Below are 9362 nucleotides of genomic sequence, written 5' to 3'. Positions count from 1 at the left end.
CAGGCTGCGGATTCTGGCTGACTTCGGTAAATTGCTTCACCTTTCTGTCTTGATTTCTGCTTCTGTAAAATGGGGGAGGGAGGTTTAATAATTTTCACTCCCCTACCTCACTAGGGGGTTGTGAGGATCAATGAGTTCAGGTCTGTACATGGCTTTGCACATAGAAAACTATATAATACGATAATATTACTCAGCATTTACGGAGTGCTTTCCAAATGGCTCAGCGACCAGAGTGGTGAGTGCAGTGTAACTGGTGTGCAGGACCCCAAGCCTCTGCTGCACTTGGACCATGCATAGAAGAAAGACACTTCTGGGGAAGCCCATTTTGGCAAGCAGGAATCAGGTCTTGTAGCTGAAAACTTCCAGCCATAGTGAAGGGATATTCCAGGCACCTTCTACACATCCAGGCTCAGATGCTCAAGTGGTGTAAACGGGGGCAGCTCCTTTGGGGTCAGTGCGTTTGGAAGGCTTGGGGTGTAGAACCCACTGAAGTCAATGGTGCTGTGCTGATCTGCGTCACCTGGGATCGGGCCATCAGTCTACAATGAGCAATGTGTCAGGAGGTTCCACGCACGCACACAACCTCCAGCGCTTTAATTCCTGTCTGCAGCACTTGGGAAATCCAGCGTGCGTTCCATTTCCATGGCCTCTGTCATCCCAAGCTACCAGCTGCCCAATGTGCCCCTAGTGTCAGGGGAGACTGCAGTGACTGGGTGTGGGAGGTCCCTGGCCCCAGCGAGGGAGGAGCACACAGGGCCGGAGAGCCTCTGCTGATAGACCAAGGGGGCAGTTTGCTACTAAAGTGAGTCCAAGCCTCACTAAACAAACAGCAGGAATGGAAGGGTGAAGCACATCTCATAACAATGCGTCACAAGCTCCCTCTGCCGTGCCCGGAGTAACGAGGACTAGCTGTGTGCATTCTGGGCTTTGCAGACTCGTCCATTTACCAGGCAGTGACGTACTGCATAATAACCACAGCTCTGGAAACATTTACATGCCTGGCCTGGAAGATCTATGGCCAGAGAAGGCACTTTACTGAGGCTGGAACAATCCTGCTTGGACTGCAGCTGATTAACAAGCTGCCGAACAATGGCGGGCACAGGAGGGTCTAGCTCATTGGTGCTACGCACATTATAGGCTTGAGGGCTTTCTGGCTCGCAGAAAGTGCTGTGTGAGGATGTGTTGAGACACAAAATAGCCCAAGCAGATGCTGGGCTGACCTTCACTCACTGCAGCTTTGATTGCCTTTCTCCAACCATCGCAAGCGTCCCTGAAGGTGCAACTTTAACCCTTTGCTTCCGATCCATCCTTGCACTGCATGCCCATGGTCAATAATTTATGACAGACTTCTCTGTGTCTATCAGGTATTCTCTGTCATATGGCATGCAGCCCCACAAAGCCCTGCATGTCTGCACTGTGCCCGATCCCACTGGGGATCTGCCCCCGGACCAGGACATCACAGGCATCAAACAGGAGAGAGCCAAAAAGCAAACACGCAAACAGGTCTGCCCAGATCCACGCTAAGCTCTTTATTTGAGCAAAGGAGGCAGCAAGGCCTGGAGGTTAAACTCTTGGCATGGTAGAAGCACTGGGCAGAGCAGAGTGTCCAGTAGCAACACTGCTTGATCCATGTCAGAGAGAAGAAATAAGTACAGGTTTGGAGCGTGATCCCCCCATGTGGCTTTGGCTCATAGCCTGTCACCCCTCTGCTCCCTTTCTGGTCTGGGGCGGTCCTGTGACCCCAGGAGGTTGGAAAAGTTCAGGGAAGTTTCGAAATCGTTGGCTACGTATTCAAACTGAATGTTTGCAATGTGTGAGGTGTTTCAAGATCCTGGCCAGTAAGTCTGACTACACATGTCGCCTAGCAAGAGACTTGCCCAGCTCATCCCGTGTTAGGTCAGTCTCTGCTCTGTCACGTCATCACAAGGGAGTTTCGTCCTAATGCAGTTATGGTTGCTCATAATATGGCAGCGACGCATTAGGCCTGATTCTGAGCCACACCCAGATAACACTCTATTGATTGAGCTGGGTAGAGAAAGGTAATTCCATTTCATGGAAGATTTTGATATTTTGACATCTGATTTCACTCCAATTTAGAACAAAAGGGAATGGAGCCCCGGTTTCAGGGCAGTCTGCCTGCTGGGCTGCCCCAGACCCAAAGACCTTGGAAACTTGCGGGGGGTCCTTGATGCAGAGGCAGTTCAACAGGTGGGCTGTAGAGGAGCTGGGTGGGTGAGCTGCCCGCAAGTTTCTGTCAGAACTTCGTAGAAATCGAACTGTCTCTGAAATAGGTTTTGATTTTGACAAATCAGCAAATTTGGATGACAGAATGTGACATATCCATTGACTGATGTGGCGTTACTCCTGATTACAAAGCATGTGTCAGAATCAGACTCACCTGTATAAACCCCGAGAGAGCTCTCATTTGAATTCCTGTGAGAATAACTGAGGTCCAATGTATAAATCAATGGCTAATTTGAAGGTAAAAAAGGAACAACAGTATAATTTAATGCTTCAACAAAGCCTAAAGGGATTGGAGCACAAAAAACCTAGTCTTCCATGTTTAGCTTGGCGTGGTACTTTAAAACTCACACGGTACCTCCGCAGGAGCCATTTCATCATTGGGGTGAAATTACAGCGGAGAAGAAATTGCCATTCTGTTCTGTGATATCCCTCAGCCATCTGTATTCGGGCTAAACTAATTGGATCCAACCATCTCTCTCCATCTGGAGAAGGAGCAGTTTCCTTCTAAGGCCTTTTGCATTTGGAACAAGAAAAAACACCAGTAAGAATATTTTATGTTGTTCAGTCTGAAGGATCCGTTACAAAGGGTCATATATTCAGAGGAGAGCACGACCCAGTTGTCACTATGCAAACAATAATTCCATCTACAACAAAACTGACATGAACAAGATGTTCAGGCTGCCTGGCTGAGTACTCAGGTTGGGAAATGCTTGATTTAAAGCCGCATGACTAGTTTGTATGCATCACAATAGCGCTTCACTCCCAGGATCTTCTGTTGTGTCTCATGCCCTCTCCTTGTACATGCTTCGTGTAGCACCGCACACCACAGTGTGTCTGCCAAACCAGCTGTGAAAGTCACTCGTATGCATGATGCCAGTGTGGCCATGATCAAAAGCCACGGAGGTCAAGGGGAGTCTTTCCATGGACTTCAGTGTGGTTTGGTGGGGCTCATGTTGCACCCGGCCCCTTTCCCTGTGTGCCTTACAAGACAGGTCTCACCCGGAGGTGGACGACCCTGCATGGTATGATCTAATCAGTATTACTGGACGCGTTCTCTGAGAAGCAGTACCTGGCCATGCACTAGAGCTGGTGTCCTAAGACAGCTAAGGAAAAGAGGCACAATGAACTTGGGCATTTCCTTGTCTTTTGAATCTTTGCCGTCTTCATTTTTTTAAATAAAGGTTTTTGATGGAAATTCCTAGGTGTTTTTCCTTAATCCCCTCCCCCAAATTAGAAAAAAAGGAAGGATGCCTTCCCCGCTGAGGTTCATAGCAGGGAGCACCTGGCCTGTGCATTGTGTGAGTCTATCCTACAAGACACCTTCCCAGGGACAGTAAATTCTGTTCCATGCTGCTTGTTGACTGAACGGCTGGTCCTGCTCCCCGCCAGGCAACCTGGGGGCTGTGTCCCTCGACTTGCAATGCTCATAGGTGTGTCAGGCAGAACTGTGGGCTGGTAGAAGTGGGCTGGGCTGGACAGTCTCTTGTTCTGGGCAAGAATGGCTGGGAATGACTGTGTCTGCCAAGTGCCAGCTGCATCCTGCTATGACCCTAACCGGCGGGTAGGGCCTGCTGTGCTCACATCGTGCCTTTTCTGAACTACCCCTCTGGGCACGTGGGCAAAGGCTGCATCATATGAGCCAGGCAGGAGCTCTCCTTGGCCCGGCTGGCTGGAGCAGTGCTGAGCTGGTCTCTACTGTGATTCCCCTCTGGCTATGAGGGGCTCGTCCCAGCTGGAAGCCTCGGCATCATCTCACTAGCTTTGCAACAGACTGTTAGCAACCCCGGCTCGCTCTGTGCAAAGGCCTCCGCTTGAGCCTTTTCAATTTCTGGCACAGCTCTCTCGAATGTCTGTCGTCTACACTAATGCTTTGAAGCTGCATTTTAAGAGCCCCTAATGTGATAAACATTTTCCGCTTTACAGCCCTTCTTGAGCCCTCATTTGCTGACCCTCTAGAAATCTAGAAGCACACGTCTGCTCCCTCCCTTTGTAAGGCCAAATGTAAAGTAACCGTCTGATATTGCAGCGCGTCCCTCAGCCTCAACAGGGGCCCCGCGGGCAGTTGGGTCCTGTTCCCTGGGGGGTGTTTTCAGTGAGTTCCCACGGAAGGCAGGGAATCACTGGGAGCGGGCAAAGCAGCCTGGGCTGTAACATGCCAACAAGCACGTGGCTCCTGCCTTCCTGCCAACCCTGGCACTGCCATGGGCACTTCATCCAGCCGTGGGCCCAGGAGCAGCGTGAAGTGCTCTTGGCCTCCCCTTGGGCGTAGTGTCTGGGCCGCCTTACAATGCAGCCATCGGCTGTGTTACCGACTGGATCAGTGCCCCTCTGTGTGATGTATCGTCTGGGTCCGGCCCCCCAGCCCGGACACCTACACCCTGACTGACGCGGCCTGGTGAGTCGATGCTGCAGCGCATTAGGGTTCTAGCCCTGGTCTGCAAAGGGGAGGCAGGGAGGGAAACCTCTGAAACCCGGCTGAAGGTGCCCTCAAAATGTCTCCACAGCTTCATGGCAAGAGCTCGTTGGCACGTCCTGCCCTAGAGGGCTGGAGTGTTACAAACTGCTGGCATCGCCGCATGGTGCTGTCACAGCCTGCCAAGGTGTTTTCGCCGCACGAGAGCAAGGTTTGCTCCTTCGGGGGCACGGGGCTGCTAGCTCTCGTTGCGCGAGGGTGGCTCTGGAGGAAGGGAGCTGTGTGGGCAGCAGAGTTTTACAGTCGGTTCTGGGGGCAGAGCTGCTCTCCAGGAGCTTGGCTGAGGCGCCTGGAAGAAGGGACTGCCCTGTGTGCTGTGGGCTCTGGACTGGTGTGTAGGCACTTAAAGCAAGTGACACTTAGAAAGTGCTCAGGCTCTACCTCGCGGGCGGCTTCCCAGTGCTGGAGAAAATCTTCAAGGCCCCAGTTGCCTGCTCCCCCTTGGCAGAGGAGGGGCAACAGGATTCTGTTGCCGTGAGCTGATCTACGGCTGCTGCGTTGAGTGTCGGGGTGGAAGCACTGCAGTGGTGGGTAACTTCGCCTTGTTTGTCTAGTCTAAGATTACGAGGTGCTTCTGAATCCTTTGGGGGTGAAGTGGCCTAGGGCAGCATAAGCTCGTTCTCACGGATTGTCTGTTGTTGCTATTTACGGACCTAGCTGCAGATGGACCCATTGGGGCTCCAGTCCTGTTTTCTAGCCTGCCCCACTCATCCACCAGCTGCCCTCTGACTCCCATCTGACTGGCAGTTCTGGGGAGGGGGCTGCAGGCAACTGGACAAGTACCACTTGCAAGCAGGAATAAGCAGCCTGAGCTGGGCATGGGAAGGCAGCTTTCTCCTCAGCCTCTTGTGCCCTGCTCGGTTCTGGCCTTACAAACGGCAGTTTAACAGCTGGTGGGAGCATCTTGCTCCTACCTGGTTTAGGAGGGGCTGGGGAGCCGAGGTTTATACACGCAGCCGCTGCGATTCCTTTGGCACCAGGAATCAGTTGGGCGTTTCCTGGCCTCCTGTGACTCCCCTGGCCCCCCAGGGGAGAGCAGCTCAGTGGTTTACAAAATGGTACTTTAAACTATTTTTACAGTCACACGGAGGAGGCTGGAAGCAGCAGCCACTCCATTGTGATTTAGATGCGAGTGGTAAATTGTAACCTTTGACAGAAATAGCTGAGATTTACTAGGGAAATCAATAGATGACTCACACAGGCCAGCACTCCACGAGGCAAATAACACTTCACCACCATGCCGGCAGGCGTCCGCCTTGATAGTCAGTGAAGGGGCCACTCGTTCCAGCAGCTGGGCACAGGCTAGTGAGATGGATTGCTGCAGGAGGGGCTTGGGACAGGAGTGTGTAATTACACAAGCCCCTCTCCCTTTGTGGTGCGTGCCTACAGCCTGCCCTACAGCCACATCACCAGGGCAGTCTAGGCTCCAAACCCACCGCCAGCAACCCTTCACTCCAAAGCCAGGCTGGGCCAGCTCCAGCCTCCCTTTCCTGAGCTGCGGCTGGTTCCCAGGGAACACATGCACCATCCCTGCCAGCTGGGCGGAGAAGACTGAAGCCAGCGGTCATACTGCCCAGCGTTTACAGATGGGGGTTTCTATTGCCAAAAAATACTCCAGACTTTGACCAGGAGCCCAGATATCCTGGTGACGGGTGTGGTCTAATGACCTGAACAGAATGGACTAGGATACACCACCCCCATGGGCTGGAATTTGTTCTGAATCCCAGTTTTGCAGGTGGGGAAAGCAAGGCATGGGCTTGGTCAAGGCCACCCCAAGGGTGGTGGCAGAGGTGGGGGTTAAAACCGAGGAGCTCCTGGCCCCCCCTCCTGTGCTCAGCCCTCTCCTCTATTGCTGAGTGCCCCATAAAGGAGGTTGGGAGATTCCCTGGGCGTGACTGACTCATACAGGCAGGTGACTAGCTGGAGAGGAGAGGAGAGGTTAGGTTATTTCCATTTGCAAGCTGGGGTGCTGGAAACCCTGCTGTAGTCACCCCAGGTAGTGGTGTAATGTGCTCGTTGTCAAAGAGGCCAAATCAATGAGCCTCTGTGTGATGGGAGGGGCCCCAGGTGTGACTGGGCCCCTTTGCCCTGCTGTGGCTGGCAGGGCGTGGGTGAGGAGTTAAGGTCGGCGTTTGTCCTAGACAGTTAACAATACAGCAGTTCATTTCCAGGGGGCCCGGCAGGGAGCGGGACTGCTCAGCACTCAGCTAGCAGCACGGAGACAAGGCGTGTTACACCCCGGAGAACTGAAAGAAGCAACCCCATGATCACGAGCCCCTTCCCTCAGCCCCAGCCCAGCTGTCCTGGGTCTGGTTCTCTCGAGGGCTCCAGCAGCTGCTTAGTTCATTTACCCCTCATTGCTTTTTGAAACGCCCAGCTGGTCACGGCGCCCACCGCGGAGCAGGTGACCCGTGGCTGGTGGGGCCTTCCCAAGGGGGATTGAGGTATTTCCCTGCCCGATAGGGGGCAGCTCGTGTTGTTTGTGTGCAGGGGTCTGCAGGCTCGTGGAAAGTTGCTCTTTCTTTGGCCATAGCTTTCTGAGCCCCTCTGTGCATCTCCAATTCCTGGGGCATGCAGGGCAGGGCTTGGCTCGGGGGCGAGCGCTGTATCCGGAGGGGTCTAACCCCACTGGCCTAACCCCACTTCCCCGCAGAGGGATGAGGCAGCAATGTGGCTCTTTCTCCTCCCCCGTGAGCTTTTGGGCTGCTCTCTACGCAGAGTGCCTGTGGCCCCCACCACCTCCCCCCACTCTCTGGGTAACACCCACAGACCCCAGGCGTCGGCGGGCAGGATCGAACCTGGGACCTCTGGAGCTAAATGCATGAGCCATGTGGCTCTTAGCTAAGGCTGTAGCGGACTCATTAATCTCTAGGTGGTCTCGGTACCGCCAGAGGGGACAGAGCACCACACGCAGGAGGTGTGTGGGTTACACCTGCCCTGGCCGTGGTGCAGGGGTGCCTGGGTCTCTGGGAACTCGCGTGAGCCGCCCGGCAGCACAGAACAATGTGGAGCACGCTCTGTCACTGGATTTAGAGCGGGTGGAAGTGCTGCTGAGTGACGGCCCTGGACAGCGGCCTCCTCTCCGACGCAGCCTGGGCAGCGGCTGCACTAGCTTCCCCCGTTTGCTGCCCCTGCCTTGTCCGTGGTTGGGGCTCCATGGCCCATTTGATTGGTGGCCTGAGCTGAGAGGCTGCCAGCCTTGGCACCTAGAGCCCGGGGTGATGGGTGCGTCACAACGGTCAGCCTGTGGAACTCCTTGCCAGGGGATGTTGTGAAGGCCAAAAGTATAACTGAGTTAAAAAAAGAGCTAGATCCATTCATGGAGGACAGGGCCCTCAATGGCTTTTAGCCAGGGGGGTCAGGGATGTGACCCCTGGCTCTGGGTGTCCCTAAACCTCCAACTGCCAGAAGCTGAGAGTGAACAACAGGGAAGGGAATCACTTGATGATGATTCCCTGCTCTGTTCATTCCCTCTGAAGCACCTGGCACTGGCCACGAAGACAGGACACTGGGCTGGATGGCCCCTTGGTTGACCTGGTCTGGCCGTTCTTATGGTCTTAAGGTTTAAAATACAGAGGTGGCCAGCATGCCAATTTACTACCAGTTGGGGTCTGGACCCCGGGCCAAGGCCACCAAGCAGGTCTCACCCAGAGCATCGGAGCCACGGGGCAGTGACGACTGACCTGCTGCCGGGCTGGAAGCAGCGACCCAGGGTGCAGGTGGGAGCTCCTGTCCTGACCTGTCACGTTATAAGTCACAGGTTGCGCATCTTCCTAGTGTCCCTTTGCCCATGGGGGAGGAGAAAGGGGATCTTTCTGGTAGGGGCCGCATTAAGGAAAGGGTTGTCTAGGAGGGGCCTATGCCCAGCACTGACTCTTCCTGGGTAAAACAGAGGGTGTCTGGGGCATTAGCTGGATGGGGAAGGAGGTGCTAAACCAGGGACGTGGCAGGTTTGTTCACTCTTGTGGGGCAGGTTTCTACACCCCATGTGGGTGCTTTTTATCCCTGCCCTGCTCTAGGCCCTGGCACAGGCGCAGCCCTACCAAATTCACGGCCATGGAAAACGCGTCACGGGCTGTGACATCGGGTCTCCCCCATGGCATCTGCCTCTGGTTGGGGGTCGCCCTTACTGCTGTGCGGCCTGAGCTGGGCGGCCGGAGAGCAGCGGCTGCTGGCCGGGAGCCCGGCTCTGAAGGCCGAGCCGCCATCAGCAGCAGCACAGAAGTCAGGGTGGCAGAACCGGGCCCTTCTTACAATAGCCTTGCAACCCCCCACCCTTTTGGGTCGGGACCCCCAGGGTTACAACGCCGAGATCTGATAACATGAAATTTAAGATTTAAAAAAATCCTATGACTGTGAAATTGATCAAAATGGACTGCGTCTGTGGGAGGGCCCCCGCCACCGGGGCGGCGTTGGGTGCTTTGCCACTTTGGCCCGTGTCTCGCCAGAGCCGAAGGCATCGTGAGCCTCCTCTGTGGGTTCTGCATCCTTCTGACACAGCAGGGCAGGAGGCCGGGGGAGCCGGCCAGACAGTGCTCACTGCAGAGGGAGTTTCTGTGGAGTCCCTCGGGCCATGTTAAACGATCGGGGGGAAAACAAACCATCTGGTCCAGGCTCTAGCTGACAAATTAATTTGGAAAACACA

Source organism: Lepidochelys kempii, chromosome 10, assembly GCF_965140285.1.
Source record: "Lepidochelys kempii isolate rLepKem1 chromosome 10, rLepKem1.hap1, whole genome shotgun sequence".
Classification (NCBI taxonomy): Eukaryota; Metazoa; Chordata; order Testudines; family Cheloniidae; genus Lepidochelys; species Lepidochelys kempii.
This window is presented reverse-complemented; position numbering follows the sequence as displayed.